The sequence below is a fragment of the Ambystoma mexicanum genome, chromosome 4p (genome assembly GCF_040938575.1).
Source record: "Ambystoma mexicanum isolate Mex_15411 chromosome 4p, UKY_AmexF1_1, whole genome shotgun sequence".
NCBI classification, from domain to species: Eukaryota; Metazoa; Chordata; class Amphibia; order Caudata; family Ambystomatidae; genus Ambystoma; species Ambystoma mexicanum.
Window position 1 is genome coordinate 1023832914 of NC_090927.1, and position 27551 is coordinate 1023860464.

At 43.6% G+C, this 27551-nt stretch overlaps 1 protein-coding gene across 3 annotated transcripts in view; it reads left to right on the plus strand.

Annotated features, from left to right (window-relative positions):
- Window positions 1-27551, plus strand: part of TBC1D32 (TBC1 domain family member 32) — a 2506374-nt gene that overhangs the window by 2231183 nt on the left and 247640 nt on the right. The window lies entirely within an intron of this gene.

The following is a 27551-nucleotide window of genomic DNA, read 5'->3' on the forward strand; positions in this document are numbered from 1 at the left end:
GGGGTCATTACGAGTTTGGAGGCAGCCATGGTGCTAATAGCAAACCCGTGTCCGGGTCCGTGGTGTTAGAATGGGGATTTACCGGGACATTCTGACTTAGGCGGACCCGGTAAATCCCCATTCTGAATGCCATTCCCCATTCCAATTCGAGCCCCCATAGGGCTCAATGGGAATGGGGAAGGAGCTAATAACGGGCCCGCAAATAGTGGGCCCGTTATTAGCTCCCTGGTCCCTTAACGGGTCCCTGGTGGGACCTGCTAAGGGACCTCGGAATGCGGCGGTAGGGGTTTAACAGCATCGGCATCCTTACCGGTGCCGTTAACCCCCTACCGCCGTACTCGGAATGACCCCCATAGAAACAATAGCCAGAAATGATCCCAACAGCCAGGACATTTAAAACAAACAATTTATTAGACACATACTACACAAAAAGAAGTACTGCTTTGGAAAATATGTGCCTGTACCACATAGCCCAACACTTCTCCTACAAAAATAATGTGAAAACAGATGAAAAAAGTGGAAAATACATGGTCTCAGCTTGTGAAGGAAGCACCGTCCAGCTTACCAAACCCAGCCTAATTAATCATTTAAAATTATCATTTAAAACTCCTCAACATAGAGAACCTTATTACATGGCCCTACTGCAACTTTTTAAACCATGGAGAAAAGGAGAGGATTTAGAAGGTAACCATGACTCACTTGAAGCCGCATTCAATGCAAATGAAAGCAGTATATTAAATGTCAATTTCAAGCAATACAAAAACATGTTGGAAAATGAATACAACAAGAGGAAGAAGTTCAAGCACAACTAGATGAAGACACTCCTGAGGGCAGTCAACCTTCTCTTATAGGAAGCCAAGAACCACTTGGAGGGCCACTCATTCTAACTGAAGCAGAAATTGCCATGACTGTATCAATATAAACAATCAAAAGAAAACTTGTCAGTGCTGAAATCACAGCTAAATGATGATCAACGTATCATTTACCTAGAAGTGACTGACATTTTTTTACATGGTTTGAAACATGAAAGTAAAACTTGTGGCTGTCAACATGATAAACCTCTGCTTCTCTTATGCAAGTGGTGAAGCTGGTTCTGGAAAAACATCATCACATTCCTCCAAAACATTACAAACAACCTTTCAGCTATTGTAACAGTCCCCACAGGTTTGGCTGCCTACAACATAGAAGGTGTTACTTTTCACTGACTAATGCTCCTTCCAGTAGAACAGCAAAACAAATTGGAGTACTACAAACTATCAGCAGAAACTGCTACTGAAGTACGCAGAATTCTGAAACAAATGAAAATGCTTCTAATAGATGAAGTAAGCATGGTTTCCAACCTAATGTTGGCTTTAATTAATCTCAGATTGCAAGAAGTCCTTAAAATGGACTACGAAAAACTCTTTTGGAGGAAAACACGTTATTCTATTTGGAGATCTCCTACAATTAACACCAGTGAAAGGTAAACCTATTTTTAAAACCTTAGGACACAAACAGTGCTGCAACACACTTGGCAGCATAGGAAATGTAAATCTCAGGTGACATTGCCAATACAGAGAACTAACTCAAAACATGCGTCAGTCTGCAAACCTCACCTATGCTAACATTTTAAAAAGCATTAGAACTGGTCTTCTTTCTAAAAATGCACAATCCATCTCAAATAGTAAACTCATCCATAAGCTATATAGGCGTAACACATCTGCTGCTGATGTCATGGAACAATTAGGTAAAAAAAATGTAAAATGCGTGTCCTTAATGCCAACCCTAGCAAGCTGTACTCAATTCAATGTGACAATGTTAAAAAAGAAATGCAACCAATAGTGCATATTAGCTCCACAGACAAACTGGAAGTACACGGCATGACACTCCCTATGTGTCAACAAGCAACAGCATGACTAAATAGCGTACAAAAATGTACCTCCACCAGAGCTGGTTTGGAAAAAATGTTAATGTTGTGTTTAAACTGCCGAGTAATTCTAAAATGTAACCTTGACATGGAGCAAGGCTTTGTCAATGGAGCAATTGTTACAGTTGTTGGCTTCCAGACGTATCCGCATGATAACAACATTCAGTTTGTCAACATCCACTTTGACATCCACTTTGACAAACTTTCAGAAGTTGAAAGGATAGAATGCTCAACTGCAGGATTCCTGCTTTTCAAAGACATGTATCTACACAGAGAAAAATTAATCTGTGTCCTGCATATGCCGTCACTATTCACAAATCGCAAGGTCTAACCCTAGATCAGGCATTGATTGACATTGGCAGCACAGTTTTTAAAGAAGGTATGAGTTATGTAGCGCTTTCATGTCTACATACACTTGAAGGACTATTTCTAGTCAATTTCGATGCAAACAAAGTCAAGGCTGACATTCCTTGCATTCTAGAGTACAAAAGACTACGTGCACTCTACACACCCCATCTAGATATGTTCCCTGTTCCTCAAAAAGGTACAGTTTTAAAAAGAAAATGAATGCAAACAGAACTTATAAGAAATCTCCCAACAGTACCACAAAAGAAACCAGCAACAACTGCTACTCCATCAAGCACTACAACCACAAAACTATCTAGTGCAAACACAACTGCACATCCATCAGCACATATAAAGAGAAATGTTTCTTCTACAAAAACAGGTAGTGCTCCAGCAAATGACACAGGGACATAACAGGAACATCCCCAAAAAAGCACACATATCTGAGACCAGACGTAACCTACGCTGGCTCCCTGTCAAGCACAGAATATCACTGAAAACGCTTGCCCTCACACACAAAGTCAGGGCTAACCTTGCTCCAGCATACCTCACTAACCACTTCACACCACACTCCGCCTTGAGACCTCTTAGAGCAGCCCAAACTAACACCTTGACCATACCAAGATTTAAGCTCCTCAACTCGGGTGGAGCTAGCTTCCCAGTACAAGCTTCCAAACTATGGAACACCATCCCCCACATCTACGCGCAGAACCTTCATTCAACCGGTTCAAACATAGCACGAAGTGTTGGCTCCATAACACGGACTCCTGACAGCTTAACTTCTGCACATGCACTTGCTTATTATGCCAGTTCCTACCTGTAACCATTTTGGAACCGGGCCGACCGCATTGTTTTGATTGCACACTTATGTAACTGTAACCCTCCTGTAACTGTAACTGTAACGTAACTCTGTTTAACTGCTCCCCTGTAACCAGCTCTACCTTACGCGCCCATATGCCCCAGGGCCTGGCTGCGCTTTATAAATAAACTAAATACAAATACAAACTCTCTGGTCTATTTAAGCTTTCCAACACAACCGCGGTAAATTGCTATGCAAATGTAGCAATCAATCTTCTGTTCCAATTGCCACCAATTGTTCAAAACATTTACGGTGCAGACCAGTTGTGTTAGCAAATGCTCGTCCTTCATAGAAATGCCACAATAATCCTGACAACACTTACAGTGTGTCAGGAATAAGGCAAGAATTGGACTGCTGTGCAGGAATGGTAGAATTCTCCATAAACACCCATGAAGATCCACAGGAATTCTTTATGTACTTACTGCAAGTATTGGAAACCAAAAACATACCTATAAATGAAATCTTCAAGATTTCATACACGTGGAAACATACATGCACTCTCTACAACCATGTTTCACGAGAGCACATTCCTACGGAACGATTTTTGTATGCATCTATACCGAATTGTGACTCCATTCCATTTCATCAGTTGGTGCAAAATGCAAATCATGCCATATTATGCCCTTTTTTAATTCAGCCAATTGTTCCACCTTGCACATAAACTCACATAACCAATATATGATACTAATGTTTTTAAGGTACAACGCAGATGGTACCAAAAACAACTGCAAGCTTACTAGCTTCACACACGGGCAAGTATCTCTTGGCAAGAAAACCTTCACAACAGTAGGCATAATCTACCACACTAGTGGCACACCCACTGCAGGTCATTATACTGCATACATTAAAAAAATGTGGTTGGTTTGAATGCAACAACACTTCTGTTACTGTAAAACAGAGATTACCAGCAAATCTAAAAATGCCTACTTAATATTCCTTAAGCCTAAATTTAGTCATTGACTTGTGAAACTATCAGTAATAAGTGCACTTTAAGCATTGCCTTAAGTACTGCACACTTCAAACAAACATACTGTGGAGGGTAATCTGACATAGATGTACTATGTTTTTTAAAATTCTGTATATATTTTATAAATATCCCCATCTCATCTAGATTCCACTCCCCTACCCTGACCAAGCCCTCTTGAAGTCACAAAATAACCCCAAATGTGTGTCTCAAGCTGTCATCCCAAGCCCTCTTTCAGTCACCAAATAACCCAAGCTGTCTCCCCAAGCCCTCTTTCAGTCACCAAGTAACCCCAAATGTGTGTCTCAAGCTGTCCGGCTAAGACTCTGCACATGGACTACTGCGGTGTCCGCGGACAACCACGCCATCCGTATGCTCTTCTTCCACCCAAACAAAGAGGCCCATATCATGTTTTTCCACTCCCCCACCTTTCCCAGCTCCTCTTTCCAACACCAAAATGTATTTTCCAGACTTCTCCCCTACCAATTTGTTGGCGGTCAGTTGCGGCTGTCCGCGGATCCAACATGGCGGGCGTTTCGGAAAATATGATGCACCTCACACTTTTCACCATCCAGGCTACTGCAGGCCCTGTAATGTGTGTGTGTGTGTGTATATATATATATATATATAATTTTTTTTACACAGCCCACGGTAGTGGCTGAGTACTTATGGTTAAGTTGCTAATCCCATAGGAAGAGCACTTTTTGGGTGGCTTATAACTTAGCTCTCCCTGGACGAATCCTCACCAAACTTTGCAAAAAAAAGCATATGGCCCACTCTGATTTTTTATGTAAATTCTCATGAGGTTTGGTCCAGGGGGGGCAAAGTTATAGGGGAGGTCCCAAAATTTATTTTTTTCCCATAGACATAATGGGAAAAAACTTTGTGCACGCCTACAGCTCAAACCGCTGGACAGATTTCCACCAAATTTGCGGCAGAAGCGGCAGCTTAGACCCGAAAGCGTGCTTTTATTAATTTGGTGTAACTCCGTGCAGTAGGCTCTTTTTAAATGGCCAAAATGTAAGGCAAAAAAAATAGTGATATCTATGTCTGCTCCGCGGACACACTTCCCTGTTTGTTCCGCGGACAGGACACTGATTAGCTAACCGGCTTGCGTCATGTCAACGTGTTTTCCGATTGGCTGGGATGAGGCGTGAGGTGCGTCACATTGTTTTGATGCGCCCGCCATATTGGATCCGCCGACAGCGCTGCGGGGAACAGAGGCAAAATGCAATTTTGTGGAGTGTGTTGGTGTGCAGAAGTGCTTGGGGAGGGTTGGGGAGTAAGAGATGGGTCAAATTCTGTATTTGTTTAGGTGGCAGGTGCCCTTGATGTGTTTGCCATTTCCGCGGTTGTCGCGGTTGTCCGCGGACATAATAAATGCACTACTGACTATTTTACTTTATTATGATGTTGGTTTTGGGTTGTTAGTAGAGGATTGATTGTAATTAATATTTCCTATAAGCAGGTTACATACCACAGTCCAAATGTTTGGGATTATAGATGTGTTATGCTGCAATGGTTGTGGCCAGGGCCTACAGTCTTGGGTGCATGACCCAAGACTCTAGGCCCTGGCCACAACCACCACAGCATAACACACCCATAGAATGAAAGACCCATCAAATATCCAGAACCCAAAAGTTTGTGTACTGTTTCATTTGTAGAGTTTGTATGTTAGGTGTTGGTTAGGCTATGCAGTTAAGATTGTGGAGTTTGTAACAAGGAGTGCAGTGTTTGTGAGTTTATTTATTGTATACTTACTGATTGAGTTTTTTATGGTTGTATGCAGTTTTTTCATGACAGGGGTAACTGGACCAGACATACTTTTTCAATCTCTGTGATAAAAGAAAAGATCATATGTTAGAGCAGGTAGTTCATAATGAGTTATTGCATTGCATAATGGACATTTATGTATTTTTTTTTACCCTCATATTTAGTACTTTACAAGTACTATAGTTCAAACCAGTGTACTGTGCAATTTGCTCAGTTTCTGTGTTTGTTTTCTAAATCATTGGGTCTGTGGGAAAAAAATACATGCTGGATTTAAAAACAACCGTCTATGTTGTGGTACAATATATTTCTTTGATTGTTTTACTGTTTATTTCTTGTTTCATGCTAATCTTCTATCTTTGGCTTGTTGCAGATATTTGGGGCAATTAGATACCTGTTGGCGTAATCTAATTGTTTATTTCTACTTTTATGCTATTCATCTATCGGTTGGGTTTTTGCAGATTTTTTGGGGTAGTTAGGTACCTGTTGCCGTATTCTAACTGTATATTTCTTGTTTGATTTTAGTAGTATTTGTTTATCTGTTTTCTTATTTTAGATTTTTTGGGACAGTTAGATACCTTTTGGCGTATTCTAACTGTATATTCCTTGTTTGATTTTAGTGGTATTTATGTATGTGTTTGCTTGTTGCAGAATCTTGTGGAAGTTAGATACCTGTTGGCGTACTCTAACTGTGCACAGTTTTGAAGTTGAAGTTTTGGTTATGTTCATACACAGAGCACGTATATTAAATTTTGGTTTTAAGAATATTAAGTAAGCGTTTACAAGATTTGCTGGCAATCTCTGCTTTAGAGTAATGGTACTATCATTACATTTGAACCATCCACAATTCTTTTTTATATATGCAGTGTAGTGACCTGCATTGGTTGTGGCTCCTACGTGGTAGATTATACATATTGTTGTGAAGGTTTTCTTATCCAGTGATACTTGACAATGTGTGAATCCAGTCAGGTTACAGTTGTTTTTGGTAACATCTGCATTGTAACATAAAATCATTACTATTACGTATTTACTATGTGTCTGTTTTTGTAAGGTGGAGCAATTATCTGAATTACAGGTAGTACATACTATGTCATGGTTTGAATTTTGTACAAGTTGCTGAAATGGAATGGATTCACAGTTAGGTATGGATACGTACACGAAGCGTTCATTAGGGACTTCTTCATGTGCCACATGGTTGCAGAGAGTGCATGTATGTTTCCAAATGTATGAAATCTGAAATATTTCATTTATAGGTATGTTTTTGTTTTCCAGTACGTGTAGTAAGTACATTAGAAATTCTTGTGGATCTTCTTGTGAGTTTGTAGTGAATTTGACAATTACAGCAGAGTAGTCCAGTTCTTGTCTTTCTCCATGAACACTGTAAGTGTTGTCAGGATTGTTGGTTGCATTTCTATGAAGGACTAACATTTGCAAACACAATTGGTCTGTACTGTGTAAGTAAATGTTCTCAATAATTGGTGGCAATTGGAATAGAACATTTATTGCTACATTTGCCTAGCAATTTACAGCAGTTATATTTGAAAATTTGAATGGACCTGACAGTTCTGTATCGAAGTCATTTGTTCAGAGTGTGTGTTGCTTCTTTGAAGAAGTAGTTGAGTTCCTTTGACCAGTAGATTCTTCTTTTGTTGTGGTACATGATGAAGTATTAGTTTCTTTTTTTTTTCTTTGGAGGAATTATAGTGGTATCCTGTATTGTTTCAGTTTGAAGTAGTTTTCTTTTACAAGGTTTTGCTTTTTGTGGAACAGGATAGGTTTTTAGATGGGGAGTGTGGAGTGAACACAGCCTATTGTATTCTAGAATGCAATGAATATCTGCATTTACTTTACTTGCATCAAAATTGATTAGAAATAGCCCGTCAAGTGTACGTAAGCTTGATAGAGCTACATAGCTCATGCCTTCTTTAAAGATGGTGCTACCAATATCTATTAATGCTTTATCTAGGGTAAGACCTTGTGATTTGTGAATGGTAACTGCGTATGCTAGAGTTAGTGAAAATTGTTCTCTGCGTACATACATGTCTTTGAAAAGAAGGAAGCGGGCTGTTGATCGTCCTATCCTTTTAACTTCTGATAGTTTGTCAATGAGAATATTGACAAATTTAATGTTGTTGTCACATGGGTATGTTTGAAAGCCAACAACTGTACTGAGTGTTCCATCAACTAGTCCTTGCTCCACTTTAAGCATTACTCTACAGTTTAAAGATAATTTTAATATTGTCTCCAAACCAGCTGTGTTGGAGATAGTTTTCTAGGGTATTTAGCCTTGTTGTGGCTTGTTGACACATGGGTAGTGTCATACCATGTACGTCCAGTTTATCTGTGGAGCAAATTTCAATTATTGGTTGCATTTCTTTTTTCAACATTGCTTCATTTAATTTTTAACAGCTTGCAAGAGTTGGCATCAAGGACATACAATTGACATTTTTGTGTGCTAATTGTTCCATGACATCAGTAGCACATGAGTTATGGCCATATAGTGCATGGATGTGCCTGGTTTTTAATATTGCTTGTGCTTCTTGAGATAGTACACCAAGTCTAATACTTATAAAAATGTTGGCGTATGTGAGGTCTGCAGACTGGTGCATGTTTTCTGTTAATTCTCTGTATTGGAAATGTTGCCAAAAGTTGATATTTCCTATGCTGCCAAGAGTTTTACGGCACATTTTGTGCCCTAAGGTTTTAAAAATAGGTTCAGCTTTCACTGGTGTCAATTGAAGATCTCCGAAAACAATAATGTTTTCCTCCAGAGAGCTGTTCGTAGTGTGTTTTGAGGACCTCTTGTAATCTGAGGTTAATCAAAGCCAACATTAGGTTGGAGACCATGCTCACCTCATCTATTAGCACCATTTTCATTTGTTTGAAAACTCTGCGTAGTTCCATTGCAGCTTCTGTGGAAAGTTTGTAATAGTCTAATTTGTTTTGGTGTTCTACTAGAAGGAGTAGTAATCGGTGTAAAGTAACACCACCTATGTTGTAAGCAGCTAAACCTGTGGAGGCAGTTACAACAGCTGACAGTTTGTTTGTCAATTGTTGAAGGAATTTGCTGATGATTTTGATTAAGAAAGTTTTGCCTGAACAAGCTTCACCGCTCACGTGTAGCAGTATTGGTTTGTAGTTTTGGCAGGTACAGTTTTTATTTTCATGTTCCACACCATGTTCAATTTGATTTGTTATTTCTTTGAAAATGCTACGCTGCTAATTGTTCAGTTGTGATTTTAGTACAACGAAGTCTGCTGTAGCTTGTGCATACTGACACATGGTGTTTTCTACTTCTATCAAGGCTAATTCTGCCTCATTTGCTATTAGTGGCTGTCCAAGTGGTTCTTGGCTTCCTGTTACAGAAGGTTAACTACTGTCGGGCATGTCCACTTGTAGTTGGGCCTGTAGTTCTTCGTGTTGCTGTTCATTGTGCAACATTGTTTGGTACTGTATAAAGTTTACGTTTGTTATAGTGCTTTCATTTGCTTTGAAAGCGTCTTCATAGGAGTCATATGTATCCAGTAACTCTTCTTCTTTTCTCCATGGTTTAAAAAGTTGTAGCAGGGACATTTAATACAGTTTTCATATTGAGGAGTTTTTAATGACAATTTGATATGATTAATTAAGCTGTGTTTGGTAAGTTTCACTAAGCTGCCTTCACAATTTACCACTCTGTATCTACCTTTCTTTTCATCTGGTTTAACATTATTTTTGGATGTGAAGTTTTGGGCTACGTGGTAGAGACACATTGTTTCCAAAGTGCTACTCCTGTTTGGGTAGTATGTGTCTAGTAAAGTGTTTTTCAAAATGTCTTGGCTGTTGGGATCATTTTTGGCTATTGTCTCTATGTCCTCATATGATCTGAGAACTCTTTCTCTAGATTTAGCAGGACCAAGACTTAGCCATAATATATTGTCAGGTTTTCCATACAAGGCAGTACCCGTTAAACGGTCTGCAGATTCATAGCAGCCACATTCTCTATGAGAGAGCATTTTTATGCCTAAGCTGTACAATTTCTGTGATAGTGTTTTGTCAGATGATATGTCATCCCAGAGGTCCTGAAGTTCTGTTTTCTCTCCTTTGGTTAAGTAGGCTGTGACATATCGTGCAACTGCAGTGGAATTGTCTGCAATGTACTGCACATCTATGTTTGCATTCCATAAGAGGGCAATGATTGCATTGTAATCATTGATGTATTTTGATTCTTCTGTTCTTTTTATGTAATATGTGTTCTTAGGTGATTTACCTTTGACATTATGTCTGACTGAAGACATGAAGATGTTTACTTGACCTGTTGCTGAAACTGGTCTAGGGAAAGCAAAGCGGCATTTGGTGTAGTATTTCCCTTTTTTTATATTTGCAACAGCAATATTTACCACATTTGTGTCTTTGAAATTGTGATAATTGTGCATGAAGGTCACTATGTGTTGTTTGTGAAGGGATTTCACAAGTGACATATTTTTGGATGAACTGCAAAAAAGTGCATCACTGTCCTGGCCAAATTTAGGACCATCTTTAATCAATAATAGCATGTGGATGTGTGGTGCTCCTCTGGCTTGGTATTCTTTTCTCCAAAAGAAGTGTTGAACTTCTCCGAGGGGAGGAACAGTCTTATTACAAATAAAGTGAAGCATAGCAATGATGGAAATATATTGATACATTTACAGGGTCTAGAGAGCAGAGTTCTACTGGTGTTTTTATATCTATGTTTTATTTTTGTTTGCTATACGTAGGAAATCGTGTATCTTCACATGCATATTCTGCACAACTTAATGTAACAAACCAAGAGGGTGGGCCAAGGTTTCTTATCATACAGCGTACATCTCCATGACGTCGGAGCCAGTATTCTTTTGCACCACGCATGTTTGCTAAAAGATTTGTAATACTTGACTGTAAAACCTCATCTTTTTCTTGAACTTTTTGTAATAATTGCGTAGCTGACATATTTTGAAAATGGGTACCTGATTTTAATGTGTGTGCAACACCGAAGCATAGAGTTGCTAGTTCACCTTCAAAGAGAAGGTGGAATATGTATTCCACGTTTTGTCTGAATCTGGGGTCGTCAGAATACATTCGTCGAGAGCGATATTCTAATGCTTTTATCTGAGTGGGTCTATCATCGTACCTTCCTCCTTTTATCAGTAGGAACGAGTAGAGGAAAGGGCTGTACTTCTATACTTTTTTCCCATATGCTGATTGGAGATCCTTTGGCTTGTCGTATTTGGTACGTTTCCAGTGCATCATCTTTAGCGTCTTTAGAGTGTAAAGGATGAATTGTATAATGGTCTAAAATATTGGATTCTGTATCAGGATTTCGAAGTTCAAATTGACCAGTTTCTGATGACTCTTGAATTATTTCATTGGTTTCTCTCAGGTTTTCTTCAATATTAACTTCTTTGTAGTATTCATTGTTGTTTTTTCGATATTGCAGGGCTTGTCTAACTTTATGTAAGTCCACGAGTTGTTGCCAAAAATATTTTGTTTTTTGTAGGTACGCCATTTACTAAGACAATTAAAGATTGTTCTATTGGCCGTTGCACTCCTAGAGTGCGTACATTTTCTTTGAGATCTAATGGTAAATAAACGACTTTGCCATGAATGCCTTTGACTAATTCAGAGGGAGGTCATTTTGCTGTTTTTGGTTGGAGGCGTATTATTACTTGAAATGGGTGCACTGTTTGAATTACTATGCTCTCATATACATTTAGTTGTTGCAGGGGTTTTGGTAGTGGGAATAATTTCAAGTTGTTTGTGATAGCATGTGAAGGTGTTTGGTTGTTGTCAAGTTTTGCAGTGCAGTAATTGCAAAGTATTAAGGGGTCAGTAATGTTGTATTTGTTTTCTGCTATAAGGTAGAGAGCTAATTGGAACCATTTCGATTAATAATCATTGTCTTCTATTTTGTACGTTATGTCTATAGTTTTTGTGGTACTTTTATAAGAAGTCCTGTGGCAACACACACACACACGGTTTGGTACTTCAGCGGAAGTACTTTTAAACTTTAGTATTTCTTTTTTGTATTTGTTTAATAAAAGTTTGCTATTTGTACAGTAGTTGCTAGTTTGTTGTACATCTATTTAGTTTTGTAAGTGGCTTTCAATTCCAAAATATTTTCTTTGGATATGCTCTATTTCTTCGAGTAGTTGCTTAGCTGTACCATGTAGAAGATTGTTATTTAAATTGGCTAGTGCTAAAGCAGGACTTTTAGCATAGTAGAGTTTTTGGACTAGATTTCTTATAGTTGAATGATGTGTTGATATAATTTTGATATGATGGAAGGTGCTTTTGCAAATAAGTCATGAAATGCAGGCTAATGAATGTCCTTGTAGTCCTGTGTATTTGCGAACTGGACAGGCATCCATATTTTGTAGTGGTTTCATTTTGATTTTGTCTTTGCTTTTTACATACTGATTGAGGAACTGTCATAAAGATTTGAAAGATGTTTTGGCAATGTTACACATTGATGTGCACGGCCATTTGTAGACTAGACGTTTTGGTTGAGTAGAATGGGGAGGTGATTCTGAGTTTTCTGGGAATATTTTTTTTAGCAGAGTTTCTTGTTCCATAATGGTGTTATTAAGTTTTTCATAACCTCGTCCACTGCTATGTATGGGAATTGGGTTTGTTTGCTTTTGTTTATATGCTTCTTCATTAAAATATGGTTCTGTGGTCTTGGTGTGACTCAATTCACCTCCACAGATGTTTAAGAAGCTGTTTTTGTTGATATTCCGTTTATTGAGAAGTCTTTTTTGTAGTTTAGTAGTTAGTTTTGTTAGTGGTTTCATCCTGTTTAAAACAAAAATAAATAAGTTCCTTTTGAGAAGGATTGCACTGTCTATGAGAGCTTCTAGGATACATTTTCTACGGTAGGTTTTAAGGGTTTCTCTCCTGTTTTTAAAAGTTTCTGAAGGACTTTGTGGCGGAACATTTTTTGTACAACATTTTTTTGGTATGCTTAATTGCCACTACATCAAGATTTATAGATGCAGCGTTAGTAGTAGTGGTAGCTGAAGTCTTGTTTTTTTAAAAAAAATGCTTTTAATTATTATTATATAACAACACACCAAACATTACAATAATTAGGACTTCCATATCCATATCTAACAGGATAACATTACAAACTATGTTCTTCATTCCTGCTCCCTCCCTCCCCCCCCTCATGATCCATAATGTCCGTATCATTAGCCTGTAAGTCCTCAGGCGGGTCGATTGTCCTCCTCTCATCCGTGTCATCCTCACTGTGATTGGGCTGGGGGGACCACCATGGTGGCCACCAATTGCCTCCATTCGATTAGGGGTACTACCACCACCTCACCTCTCCTGCTGACCCCTTCGAACCAAACAGCCATTTCAGCCTCGGCCCATTTGAAGAGGTCAGCCCACCACAACTCCATCCTGGGCCTGTGAGCTGCCTTCCAGCACATTGCAATCCTCCTTTTGGCCAGGATGTATGCCAAGTACTTCATCTTGCTAATATGCCTCAGATGACGTGGCCTAGGGAAACCTCCCAGCATGCATGCACAGGTCGACTCCACCTCTTGCTTAATACCTTTCTCAGCCAGGCGTATTTTTAGTTCAGCCCAAAATCTACCCACTTCCGGACAAGCCCAGAACATGTGTAACATCCCAGCTTCCTCCTCCCTGCACCTGGGGCATCTCTGAATCATCTGGCCCCCAAACCTAGCAATCTTACTGGGGGTCAGATATGCCCTATGTGTGACATATAATTGTATCTGCTGGAACCTCGCGTTTCGGGACACTTTCTTATGATATCACTGGGCTCTATCCCATAGCCCAACCGACATAGGCTCCCCCACCTCCTCCTCCCAGAGCTGTCTCAATAGGGACAATTCCTTCCCCACGTTGGACCCCAGTAGCTGGTATATGCGGGATATCTCGTGCCCACCCTCCGAGACGTCATATAGCATCTCTATAGTGGCATCCGGTTGTTCCGCGAGCACCACCGCCGGCCATTTTTCTCGCCCCCGCTTAACAATTCTGGAATGGGTTATATGTTGCCCTACATGCACCCCGGTGTCCTCCATCAGTGTCTGGAATTCTAACGCCACTCCATCCTGCCATATGTCTCACAAAGTGGCCAGGCCCATGGGTTTCCAGTATCTACGGACCCCTTGTATAAATTGGGGGTCCTCTCTGCATAGCGCCGCCAACGGCACCTACATGGAAAACGGAGCCGGGAATCCCACCAACCGCCATGCTCTATGCCAAACCTCCCAGCCAAGCACCAACAGCCGCACCATCTCTAGCACCTTAACCTAGCCACACCACTTCTCTAAGGAAATAGAGAGCCGGTTCCATGCACAACAGCCTAGTTTCCGCTGTTTCTTCCCCCGACAGCCATCTGGCCACATTTTACAGTTGTCCCGCTAGATAGTAAAACTCAAGGTTCGGCAGGTTTATTTCCCCCCCCCTGTCACAACAATTTTGTAGTTTCCAAAGAGCCACCCTGTTCTTGGAGTTATGACATATGAAGCACATGCACTAGCTGTGGAGACCAGCGAAGAAACGCCTGGGGATCACATGCGGGATGTTTACGAAAAAGTGTAACAGTCTGGGCAGAACTACCATCTTGATTAGAGCCGCTCTTCCCATCATGGCCAGGGGGAGTCTGAACCAGAAACCCATGCTATTTTTGATACCTTCAACTGCCTTCACCGTGTTGTGTTTATGTTCTTCTCCTGTCGTATGGTATATGTCAATTCCAAGATATCTGAACGATTTGGTTCGCCAGGGTATTGGCAATACCGGCAAGCCTCCTGGCGGGACAAATCTATATCTACCTAGGGGAAACATGCTAGATTTCTTGGGGTTTACCGCTATGCCAGAGAGGGCGGCATATCTTTCCATTACCTCCAGGATGTATTGTGTATTCTCTTCTGGGAAGCGCAGGTACAAGAGTATATCGTCAGCATATAATGAAATGAGATGCGGACCGCCTGCGGTGCGTATCCCAATTTCTCCATATTGTTGTCTGAGACAGACAGCCAATGGCTCTAACGCTAATATATACAACATGGGTGACCAGGGACAGCCCTGTCTGGTGCCCCTGCTAAGTTGCCATTTGTCTGAGATCGTGGCACCCGTTTTAGCCCTAGCTATTGGAGAGCTGTATACCATATTAACCCACCTAAGATACCCTGGACCAATTACAAAGGCCTTTAAAGTCACCAACAGCCAGGGCCATCTCACTGAGTCAACCGCCTTGACCGCGTCAAGTGAGGTGATCGCTAGCTCACCTGGGTCTCCCTCTGTCTGATCGATAATGTGATGGAGTCTCCTATGGTTATCAGTTATATTCCTACCAGGGATGTAGCCTGTTTGGTCAGGGTGTACCATTTTGCTGATGACACGCTTAAGGCTGTTTGCCAGCACTGCCATAAGGATTTTGCTGTCTTGGTTGAGCATCAACAGGGGTCTGTATGACCCACAGTATGTGCTCGGCTTGTCCGGCTTTAAGAGCGGAATAATCACTGCCTCACGTAAGGACTGTGGCAGTCTGCCCTGCTCATATGAGTCATTAAACATAGCCAGTAACGGGGGTAGCAGCTCCTGTTTGTAGGTTTTGTAGAATTAGCTCGGGAGCCCGTCTGACCCCGGAGCCTTACAAGTGGGCAGATGTCGAATCACTAACTCAAGCTCTTCTATTGTGATTGGGGCGTCCAGGCTGCCCGTTCTAAGTCATCTAAGGTAGGCAGGCCCATGTCTTTTATTGTGTCCTCATAAAGCCATTTGTAGCATCTAAGGAACTCGTCATTCACTCCCTCCTGGGTGTCCAGGATCCGACCTCCCTCCCCTCTGATTTCCCTGATCACGGGCCTTGGTGCCTCGCTTTTATATAGCCAGGCCAGCAACCTTCCAGGTTTGTCTCCCCCCGAATGCTGCTTCTCCACGTATTTCTTATAGCTTAATTTACATAGCCAGTCCCACTGTTCACAACTAGCTTGTTGAAGCTGTCTCCTCTTGACCCCATCCTCCCTAGATGTTCCTTCCCATGCGCATAATTTCTTCCAACTCTTCCTCCGTTTACCGCAGCTCCCATTCTATGCCCCCCAGGAGCCCTCTGGATTTTGACATAGCCACCCCCCGCACCACCACTTTGAATGCCTCCCACACCGTTCCCATCGATCTAACACTGCCAGTGTTAATCTCAAAGTACTCTATGATCTCTTCCCTTAAATCCTTTCGGAATCCTGAATCCTGCAGGGCCTCGGCTCTGAGATTCCACGTGGGAATTCACACGTTAAAGGGTTGGTGTTGCTACTCCAGGACCAGAGGGGAGTGGTCTGAGAGTACCCTGGCCTTATATTCCGCACCTCTCATCCAGTTTACCAGATCGGCAGCGATGAACACGTAGTACAGTCTCGTTTACAGATCATGTGGTGCCGCATAATGTGAGTATTGCCTATCTGCTGGGTGCAATTGCCTCCAGACATCCACAAGATCGAAGTCTCTCAGGAGGGCCATTAGCACCTTTGCCGCCGGGGTGGGCTTGTCTAGCTTATTGTCTGATCTGTCCAGTTTAGGATTCAATACACAATTAAAGTCTCCTCCCCATAGGATCCCACCATCCAGTAGGGGGCTGATCTTGCCATACAGGGTCCGAAAGTAGGCCGCTGTGTCCTGGTTGGGGGCATATAAGTTTACAATACTCATTTCCCGATTTTCCAAAATCCCCCTCACAACGATCAGTCTGCCCTCTGGGTCTCCCGTGGACTGAAGCAATTGGAATGGTACGTGAGGTGCTACCCAAGTGATAACTCCTGTTGTATAAGCCGAGTATGTGGCATTAGAGCCCTATGCGCTCTTTCCACCGCAAACCCCTGCGATAAAACTCCTCTGGTTATCTCCTGCAGCAGCATGGATTCAACAAACTCTGTAGGGTTGGATCCCTCGGCTCCCTCTGGCAAACCAACAATGCAAATGTTATTCCTACGGGCACGTCCCTCCGCCTCCTCCGCCCTGCATTCTAGATTACCCATGCGTTGTAGTAGGGCGTGAAAGTTTGCTTTATGCATTGCACAGTCCGCTGTGTTCAGGCCCACCTTTTTTTTCCAGGTTCTCTGTGCGTTCTGCCAATGACCTGACATCTTGTCGGAGAAGGTTCACTTCCTCCTGCACTGCCCCAACTTTCAGCTGCAGTGCTGCTTTCAATTCAGTCATAGCCAGACCCAGTTTGGTCTCCGAGGCTACTTTCAGATCTGCAATAGCCGCCAAGACCTCCTGGTTGGTGCCCATGGTGACTGCGCTCCCAGCAGGGATTTTCTCCTTGCTCCTGGTTCCTTCATGTCCCGGCGGTGTTCTGGCGTACTCTTCCAGCGTGGGCTGCTTACTCTTCGTTCTTAGTGGTCTGCTGGACATGGCGTTGTGCCAAGAAATTGTGGGCAAGCCTCCCCTCTCGCCAGCCCTAGCAAGATGAAACTGCTCTTGACCCTGGGCCCGGACGAGCCGCGCAAGGGGTGTCTGGGAGCCAATGTGTAGCTACTGGAGTGGATTGTGCCCTCCTACGGAACAATGCAGCTTCACTCCGATCTTGCTAACGCGCGCTCATACCGCGGGCCAGCCGGGCCAGGCTCAGTTTGCCACACTGGCTGCGGGCTCAACAAGTCCGCCAGCTCATCACAGTTGATTCTTATGTGTTCCTCTCATTACACACATTCCCCTGATTCAAATGCGCTGGTTATCTGCTGCTGTTTGAGGTGCTTGGCTTCGAGAGTCAGTCCATGCCTATAGCCCCTGCAGCATCCTTCCTCATTCTGGGCCTACCGCTTTATGGGCTCATCAGCTAGCCATTGTGCTCTCACCTCTACCATGGAATGGTGGACTGTGCAATTTATTGTGGTGCCGCCAGAGAAGCTTGAGTGAGGGAGCGCCAGTAGTTCACAGTTTCATCAGGCCACCTTACTGGACCCCCAGGGACCGTCTACAAAAGCTTGCTGGTCCGCTCTCTTCCTACTTCCTTCCCGTTGTCACATGTCGGCTTGCCTTCATATACGTTCAGCGCTCCTCAGCTGATGTTCCCCTTCTCAGCCTCGCGCTCACAATCACAAGGTCAGGCACTCCGCCCGCCTTCTCGCACTGTGGGGTGCTAGGGCCACTCTACCATTCGGGCCGCGGGGTCTGACTGTTCAATCTATGCCTTACATGCCAGCCCAGCATCAATTAGCAGATCCGGGGACTGCTACAGTATGCGGCGCAACCCATGCGCCTCTCAGCCTCCGGGCCACCATCGAACATCCAAGTTTACGGGCTGGAAAGCTTGTGGGTGGGCGCTACAATAGTATTGCTGCAGTCCCCGGCTCACAGCGGTCTGCACAGGACCGTAGTCTGCAGCTCGCCCTCACCAGCCCCAGGAGGTATGGGGTGCTTCTTCTGTTCGGGCCGCGAGGTCCGCTTCACCTGCTATAGCCCGTGCGCAGTCCTAGCGCCGGCTGCCCATCCGCATCGCACGGTCTCCGGGACTCGTTCACAGCAATCGGGGCCAACAGGAGCAAGTGTGCGCATCAGTGAAACACCAAAAGGTATATGTTCGCCTCACCTAGCCTGCCCCACGGTCGTATGCACAAGGGGTGCCGCTGCTGGTGTGTATGTTTCTACTTCTTTGTCCAGAGCGACCGCCATTTTGTTTCCACAAATCTTCGTCCCCAGGAACGTCGCTCGCCCCTATCTGGTGTTCCTTAGGTTGTATGGGCTCCAGCTTTTCAGCTACTGCTCCATATATGTTCATAAACTAATCTCCAGGAGCTCCTCCAACAGCACGTCTGCTCACATGGCCTTCTAGCCACGCCCCCCCAGCTGAAGTCTTGTTAATCACTTTCTGTTTGGTTTTACATTTTGATAGAGGAGGGAATGTTTCTGTACTGGAAGCTTGTTTTATTTCGCTTAATGACTGTATTAGCTGAACTTTTTGTACAAAATCGGCTAGAGATGGATGCTTATTTTAGACACTTTTATTTTGATTTGCTCTACTTCTGCGTTGCTTTCTACGGAGTTGCTTTTTGGCAGGCATTCTTTGGGGTCTGTTGGAGAAAAAAAGAAAGTGTGGGTTGGGCTGTTGTACATTGTATGCGTACTTTGTGCATGAGTGTCTGAGTATGATGGTAAGTATGATTGTGGAGGTGTGTGATTGTGCAATGGGCAGCTACTTCAAGTTGGGAAGGCTATTCTTGTATTTGTGTGTTACTATACTGGACTTCAGTTGACAATATAAAATATGCAACTCGTAAGAGGAAGCACTAATGCTACATCTAATGGTAAAGGGTTAATATATTTGTTTCTTCTACAATACTAAAATGCTAGTGTGTTTGAGTAACAGTTAGAACATTATGTTAGTTTTGTACTTACTTTTTTGTATGGAAAGAGTAGGTTTCTTCTAAGTCCTTGTTCGTACTTCAGACGCTGCTGCTTTTCAGGAGAGTGGTCTTCACTGAAATTGTAAAAGAAAGAAGTTAGTGAATTTGTGTGTTTATAGCACTTTTGTTAATGTACACATTGTTTTGCACTTTGCTTTGCCTATGTGCATCCTGTATATTTTATTTAGAATCTTTTAGTTGAATATGTTTTAGTATGTGTATAATAGTAAACGTATAGAGCACACTTGTTTTTTTATGTTATGTTAATGGATGTTAAGCGATAGAAGAAATAATCATATGCATTTTTTGCTATTTTTACAGGGTAAATGGCAGAGATTGTACATAAAAGCATTCAATGTATGGCTTTGTGACGGTATGGGAAATAAAGCAGAAAGAATTCATATAGAGGCAATGGTGTTGTTTGGTCTGGGAGCCTTTCTAATGATATTGTCTGTGTGTGTGCTTGAATGAAGATGTATGTACCCATCCTGGCTGCGTGTAATTTTATAATACAATGGACAGTCTTTTTTTTATAATTATACTGTTATTTTTCCCATCTTATAGTATGGAACAATATTTTTTTAGATAGATGTGTGTGTAAACAAAAATTTGGAGAGCTGAAAGGTTTGCAATTGACACTTCATCATAGTAGATGGTAGAAATGACAGTAATTTCATTTTACGTTTATACAGGGTAAGTGGCAGTTACTCTGTTCATATTTTTATTTATTTTATTTTACATTTTTAAAGCGCTTACGCAGCCCGCAAGCATCAAGGCGCTGATACAGGAATTGTTTGTTTTTTAGTTGCGTAATTATTTTGACTTAGTTGTGTATTTATAACGTACTTAAACATCCAGAGGTTTCTAAGCGCGGAACCGTGGCTCGAATTTGTGTTGCTTCGTGTCGTTTGCTGACACGGCGCGCACTTTGCCGCTGAGCTATGCTTTCGGGATGTATTGCATTAGTAGAAGAGGTGTACATGTACTGTGTAGGAAATATTCATACTTGTATTCTGTGTTCATGCATGTGGATATGCATGATTCTGCTAGAAGAAATGTTGGGGAGTTTTATAGTAGTTGTTGCTGTAGGTCCTTTGCAGTCACAGCCGAATTGTACTGAGAGTGATCAATAGTACACCTAAAGTGCTGATCTGTGATGACAGAGTTAGATGTAGAGTTCTTGGATGTGATTGGTGGATGATTGTGTGACTGCTTAACAGTAGCCAATGAGGAAGTGGTGCAGAGAGTGTAGTGGAAAGGGTAGAAGAGCTGCCCCAGTGTTACTTACGCGCTCCGCGGACAGCCCGGTTGTTCGCATACAGGACATGCCATATCCGAGGTTTCCGAGCATGAAGTGGGAATGTATTTTGAGGATTAGCCAATCATGTGTTGAGGTTCTGCTTCGTATTGAGAGGGACTGTGTGTAGTGAAGATGGCAGAGGCAGGGGCGTAGGAGACACATAAAATGTGGGGGGAAGAGGGGACACCTTGGGGACTTTAATTTTTTATTTATTTATTGACTTTTCCCAAAATTAAAATTAAAACAGCAGTACGTATTAAATTACAAATATCAACACTGTATAAAACAAGAGAAAAGAAAATAAAACAGAAGAAAATTAAAAAGAAAACAGAAGAAAATTAAAGGATGCAGCAGCAAAGAACATGGACCTCATTACGACCCAGGTGCTAAGTGGTTAACGGCGCCATCAAAGGCTGCGGCGCCGTTAACCACTTAGCGCCTAATTACGAGGTCCCTTTGCGGGACCCGACCTTAAGTAGGGACCCGCAAAGGGACCTTCGCGGTAAGTATGGTACCGCAATTTGCGGTACCGTACTTAGCGCCTTCGCCATTCCCATTATGCCCTATGGGGCAAAAATGGGAATGGGGAAGGGCCATGGGGAAATGGGGAAATACCGCCCCTCCAACCTTGGAATGGGGCGGATTTCCCCATTTCACCATGGCGGACACGTTACGATACCGGCACCAACCATGGTGCTAATAGCGCCATGGTTTAGCGCCGGTATCGTAATGAGGGCCCATGTCTTTCTATGTTGTATTACTGGATTTGTCATCTGACTATGAGCTCATGGTAAGGGAGAGGAAATAACAATTACTTCCAGTGGGCCACAGCTAAGACGCCAGCTCGTTAAGAGGCAGATCACCTGTAAGTGGATTCCTGCCAAATAAAGGAGTTGCAGCTTTTCTACCAACTGCAGGTTGCTACTTTTTTTGTGTGGGGCAAGGAGACGTGTGTGTCTCTTGGAATGGAAGGATGGGGGTTTCAAAGAAAGAGGAAATCTTGCTTGTACCTCTGAGTAAGCCCTGTTATTGGAGTAGAGGGACCAGGTGTGTGATGTTGCTGCTTTGACTGTCCTTTGGGGGTTAGGGAGTACAGCAAACAAGGAGATGAGCAATTGCAAGCCCACCCCCTTAAAAGCACTCCCCAGGTCCACGGCCAGATGCGTCGGACCCGGGGGATGCCTAGTAGGTGGGGTGTATGTGGACCAGTGGGGTGGCCAGAGGGGCAGCCTGCTATGTGGGCTGCCGCTCTAGGGCCCCTGTCAGGGCCGGGCCAGCCTCTCACGATGAGTCTGGTCCCTCGTATTCCATCTCATGCTGGCTTTAGAGCCTAGCCTTTCTTTGCCTTTGTTATTCTGAATGCAGAGCTGGACTCTGTTCCTTTCTCGTTTAAGATTTGCTGCAAAGCCTGATCGATTTGATTCTCTCATATGTTACTAGGACGGCAGAGCATGGGTCCTCTGCCCTGTTACACTATTCAAAGAGCCCCTCTGGCCTTTCTTTGCCTCTCCCTTGTCTCACTGCTTGCTTGCTTAATACATACCTCCTTGCTTGAACTCTCAACATATTCTCCCTAACACAGCAATGGCAGCTGCAGTCTGTCTTAACTTCTATTTGTTCTGTGTCTTGAATTGGCCTCTTATTTCTGCTTTAATGTCTGCCGGGGAAAGGCATTTGCCAGTCACTGCCATAATGGTTCTACCTGGCCATAAGAGAGCAACAGCTAGCCAATATTGGAAGAACATGGGCATATCATGCCAGAGGCTGGCAACTGCCTTCCTAATGCCTACACAAGAGACACAACTCTTGCCTTTGTTTCTAACAGTAATTCAGTGCATGAAGAAACGCAAGAACACACATATTGCTTATAAATGAAGGGGATGATGTCACACTTGGTTAAGACATTTTGATCACACCAGGAGCTAATTTCCAGCTACAATTAAGTGATTACCTTTTAGACTTCTGGCTTTAAATAATGTTAGTATTACCTGGAAAGCACAGAGGTTGCTCAGCAGGGTTCCTGGAGCATGAGGGGTACCCTACTCGTGGGCATGGATGATTGGAGGGCATTCTTGCCCTGGTTTGGAGCCTGGCCCTTACAGCCATGATGGGGGAGGGGCCTATTACTTTTGGTCGTACCTACCCTTTGAGGGTTGGCAGACATTGCCTCCTGCTTTAGCCCCCTAACAGCACTGCTTTGTAACTTTATCACACATACCTGTCAGGTGGTATGTAACTCAATGCTACTAATGTGATCAGCCTCGGAAGTCTGGAATCCTTTGCCACATCAACCAGGGTACAGGCTTGCCACCTGAGACTTACCCATGTCTGAGTCGGCATCTGTCGCCCTGTGGGGAAGACACACACAGAAAGAGCAGGGCACAGAGCCCTTGTGGGTTTTTCACACTTCTTTCTCGAGGTGGGCACAATTCACTCCGCAGAGAAAGTGGCACATTCTGGGCAACATTCTCCCACTTTGACAATGTCACCCAAAGAGCTAAATTGGCCATTTGAAAAACCTCTGTCGACTTATTATTGCACAATCCACATTGATGGGTTTAAGCACCTGTTTAATGTGAGATGGCAATTAAGGGCATTTGCCAACGCACTCAAGAAGCACAGGACACCCTCTTACCAGCGACATGCCATGCTCACTCATTCTGATCACGAATTGCCATTTATCTGGGGTCATGTTAAATGTATTTATTTATTTATTAAATGTGTAGCATCACTCAAAACCCACAAGCATCAAGGCGCATAGTAAACTGCGTGGAGTGGACTACTTCCATTGGCGCAAGTTTCTACTTTTCCGCCACAAAATGGAAGATTTTAGTTTAAAAGGCAGGTGAAATCACATTGCTTTTCCACTCTGGAAGAGTGTAAATACCTCGCGCAATTAGCGATTGCTGGCGGAATTGACAATGGCTTCCTCTGGACTCCGCCTGCTTTTACAAGGTTTAATTTCCAGGGAGTTCCCAGAGGAATCCCTTTCCTTATTTCCAGCATGAGAATCCATGCTGGCAGTAAGGCCGCATTTGTCTGGTGGAGCAGGAAATACTGTTATCTGTTTAATCGACAGTATTTACAATAAATCGCGTGGATACATCTTTCTCACTAACCTGAACAAACAGCGGTTCCCAATGAAGACAGCCAGCAAGAGTTTGAAAGACCTCCCGTGAGAATCCTGCCCTCCCCTCCCCGTGAGTTAACGGCAGGAAGGAGGAAGGCACAACCCCAGGGAAACCCTCCTTGGGAAAAAAACCTGGATAGCAGCAAGGCTCCAGACAGGTCGGTTGGATGTGGATGCGGTTCCTTAGAAGAGTTGGTACGCAAGGGGGAAGAGCGTTCTTTCTACAAAGGAGAGACAGAACAGGTAAGTGCAACGGACAGGGGATTTATGTAGTATAGGGTAGAGGAGAATACAGGGGGAGCAACTTACTATAACTTCTGAATAAAGCCAACTAAACTGTGTGTAAGATCTCTGCAACTCGGGAGAGCCAGAGAATAGTTTCCAGTACAGCGGTGCTGAAAATAACAGAAGGAATATCCACGTGATAACTGCTTGTTGGAAAACAGGTGAAGGAAGTAATAGAGGGTGACAAAGGCAACACTCACTGTCGATAGCGGGACTTCTCTCAAAGGAAATACTGAAGGAGTGGGAGTCTCGGAGCAAAGAATAGGCCAAAGAGGAAATCTGTGAAAGGAGTAAGGGATAGTAGAGGAAGTTAGAGCAAAAGGATAATTGTAGTCAATGAGTATGCAAAGCTAGATCCCTAGAAGCGGACTTAGGGAGCGCCGGTAAAAGCAGTAGCGACGCACTTGCTTGAATCTCTTCCTTCCTTATCAAAGGTCACGTGATCAGTCGCGGTCGTTGCTGGTGAACGTGAAACATCTAGACAGCTGCTTCCAGTATGAGACACTAGAGCGTCAGTCGTCTTAAAAGTAATGTTTCTAACCGTACCACCTAATCTCTTACGCTGCCACCACGACCAACACTGGTAATGTGTAACAAATACAGGGGGTCCTGGTGTGTTCACTCGGCTCCCGAATTCCTCCCAGAAAATGCACGAAAATCCGGCCAATTAGAAAAAGCAACATTAATAGTGTTTTCCACCACTTTTTCTGAACCAATTGACCTGTAAAATGATGTGTTGCATCGGAAGCTGAATGCATTCACTCCGCATATTAGCCCACCGGAAGATTAAGCCAGGTGCTGAACACAGGTGTTACATATTCCTGTGCACAATCTGTATTCGGAGCATTAACTCACTGAGCTACCTTACAAATGATCTTCTGGGGCTTTACCGTCTTAACACCTTAACTGCCATGGGTATTTCTGCCAAGGCCTTTTTTGGTGATTTTGGTATGTCGCCATTCAATCCTTGTAACTTTTTTGTTACATAAGATATCTCGGCCAAATGTGGCCCCTTTTTCCCCCAAATGTAGGCAGTCGTAACATTTCAAACTTTGCCGGGGATTGTGGTAATAAATTCTGGGGCGATTCGCGTAAGTCAGACCTCTGTGGATTCCCAAAGGCGTCCTCTTTTCGGAGATGCATGAGGTTCCCTGTTTTCCTTGGTGGCTTCGACACCTTAGGCCCAAATCTGTATGTTGTCCACATGAGCAAAATATGCTCTGCCGAAAGGCTTGGGGTTACTAGTGGGTTAGCCTTTTCCCTTTGCGCCCAGGTAGGTGCACCCACAATGTGAGGTACCGTTTTCGTTGGGACACCTGTGGGAACGCAGGATGGTGGGACATATGTTGTTGGCGGTGTATTTCCGTGGGTGTCCAGAGTGAAATGTCTGAAAATTGTGTTTTTTTCCACCAAATTTCAGACACATTTCCCTCTGCCCACCCACTGAAACACACCGCCAAAAACAGATGTCCTACCTCCCCGCGTTCCCACAGGTGTACCGATGAAAACGGTACCTCATATGTGTGGGTGCACCTACCTGGGCGCAAAGGGAAAAGGCTAACCCACTGATAACCCCAATCTAGCAATCTGCCCCCAGGGAGGGCTACATGAGATGCCCCCCCATCCATTTGGGGTGGTGGGGGAGAGGGCCACCCCCTTTCCACTAATAACATCCATGGTGGTTCAGTGGCCCCCCACACCCACCCAAAACAAGTTATAATTTGTTTTATTTTAGTTGTGCCCCTTTTCTGGGGGCAGATGAGCACATGTGTGTGGCCATTTGCCCCCGGGGGGGCAAAACGCACTGCCCCAATCTTGGGGGGTTGGTTTTGCCAAAATTTACAGTGGCCTCTCCCCCCACCCCAAATGGATGGGGGGCATCTCATGTACCCCTTCCTAGGGGCAGAAATCTGCCCCAAGGGAGGGCTACATAAGGTGCCCCCTCATCCACCTAGGGTGGGGGGGAGAGGGCCACCCTCCCCACCCCCTTTGAAACACAAAGAACCCTGGTGGTCTAGTGGGCCCCCGAGCCTCCCCCCACCCAAAACAAGTTATAATATATATTTTTGTTTTGCTCCTTCCCTAGGGGCAGATGGGCACATGTATGTGGCCATTTGCCCCCAGGGGGGTCAAAACATACTGCCCCAGGCTTGGGCAGGGTGGCTCTGCCAATATTTGCAGTGGCTTCTCCCCCCACCCCAAATGGATGGGGGCATCTCATGTACCCCTTCCTAGGGGCAGAAATCTGCCCCCAGGGAGGGCTACATAAGGTGCCCCCATCCACTTAGGGTGGGGGGTAGAGGGCCACCCCCTTGCAAAAATCCCTTGTGGTTAGTGGACCCACCGCACCTACCTCCACCCAAAACTACATTTAAAAAAAGAAATATATTTTGTTTGCCCCCTTCCCTGGGGGCAGATGATCACCCATCTGCCCCCAGGCTATTGCCCCCATGCTTTGGTAGTCAGGGGAGGAGAGGGCTGCAGCCCTTCCCCCCACTTCAAAAACAGATCCCTGCAGGACACACCAAACATATTCTGGGGGGGATAAATGGCATTACATCCCCCCACTTACAATTGTGGGGGGGATTTGTCCCCCCTTTCCCACCCATGTCCTACGCCCGTGGGCGGAGGTGCAGAAAGTCAGGGTGCTGGTGTTTGGATATATGTTTGTGAATGGTTTGGAGCAGTATGCTAAATCTAGAAATGTGGCTAACCATTTTGACACAAAAGGTGTGGATGTGGTGTGGAGCACTGTGCCTGATTTGAATTTGCTGGCAATTCTAATAGTTTGTCAGGATATGGCTAGGTTTCATAGTCCACATGTGGTTGTCCTACACTGTGGTTCTGTGCTTTTGGGCTATGTCAGTGCCCCTACTTTGTTGCAAAATCTGCAAAACTTGAAAGTCCTTCCAAATGCCAAGGTTATTTTTTCTGCTTTGTTACCTAGAGCAGTATGGGACAATAGTTGTGTTTTTTGTCCTCAGCAAAATATTGCTAGATGTGCAATCAAGAGGCATATTTACTTTCATGGTTAGAGCTGGTATGTTCTTTTGTAATAATGAGAACATTGATTCTGATAATGTTGTTTATTTTAAAGATGATGGCATTTCTTTATTTTTTATGGGAAATGCCATGCTGTTTTGGAACATAAGGGTTGCTTTGGAGAAGCTAATGTGAAGATTTTTGGAGGAAAATTAAAAAAAACATACAAAATAAAAGGTGTTTCTGAAGCATCTACAAAAAAAATAAAAAAGGCTCTTTTCAGAGCCAACCTCAAAGGGGAAATGGTGCGCAGTATTTAAATTTTCATTCCCCATGCTCAGATGTTTCGATTTGTCCGTGGACAGTGTGGTTGTTCACGGGCAGCGTGTATTACATACAGGGATTTTGGGGTTAAGAGGCATGCAAATGAGATTGAGCAGAGAAAGGATTGGTCAATAAGATTTACTGGTTGTGTTGTGTAAGGAGAGAACTTGTCAGTAGGTGTTTTTCCTGAGACAAGAGCAGATAGCTATGGCTGTGTGTTTCAGAAAGAAGATTGTTTGGATTTTGGGAGATTCGTGGATAAATTGGTTGGAGGTGCATGCAGATCGCTGTGGAGTGGCTGCACATCTTGGAT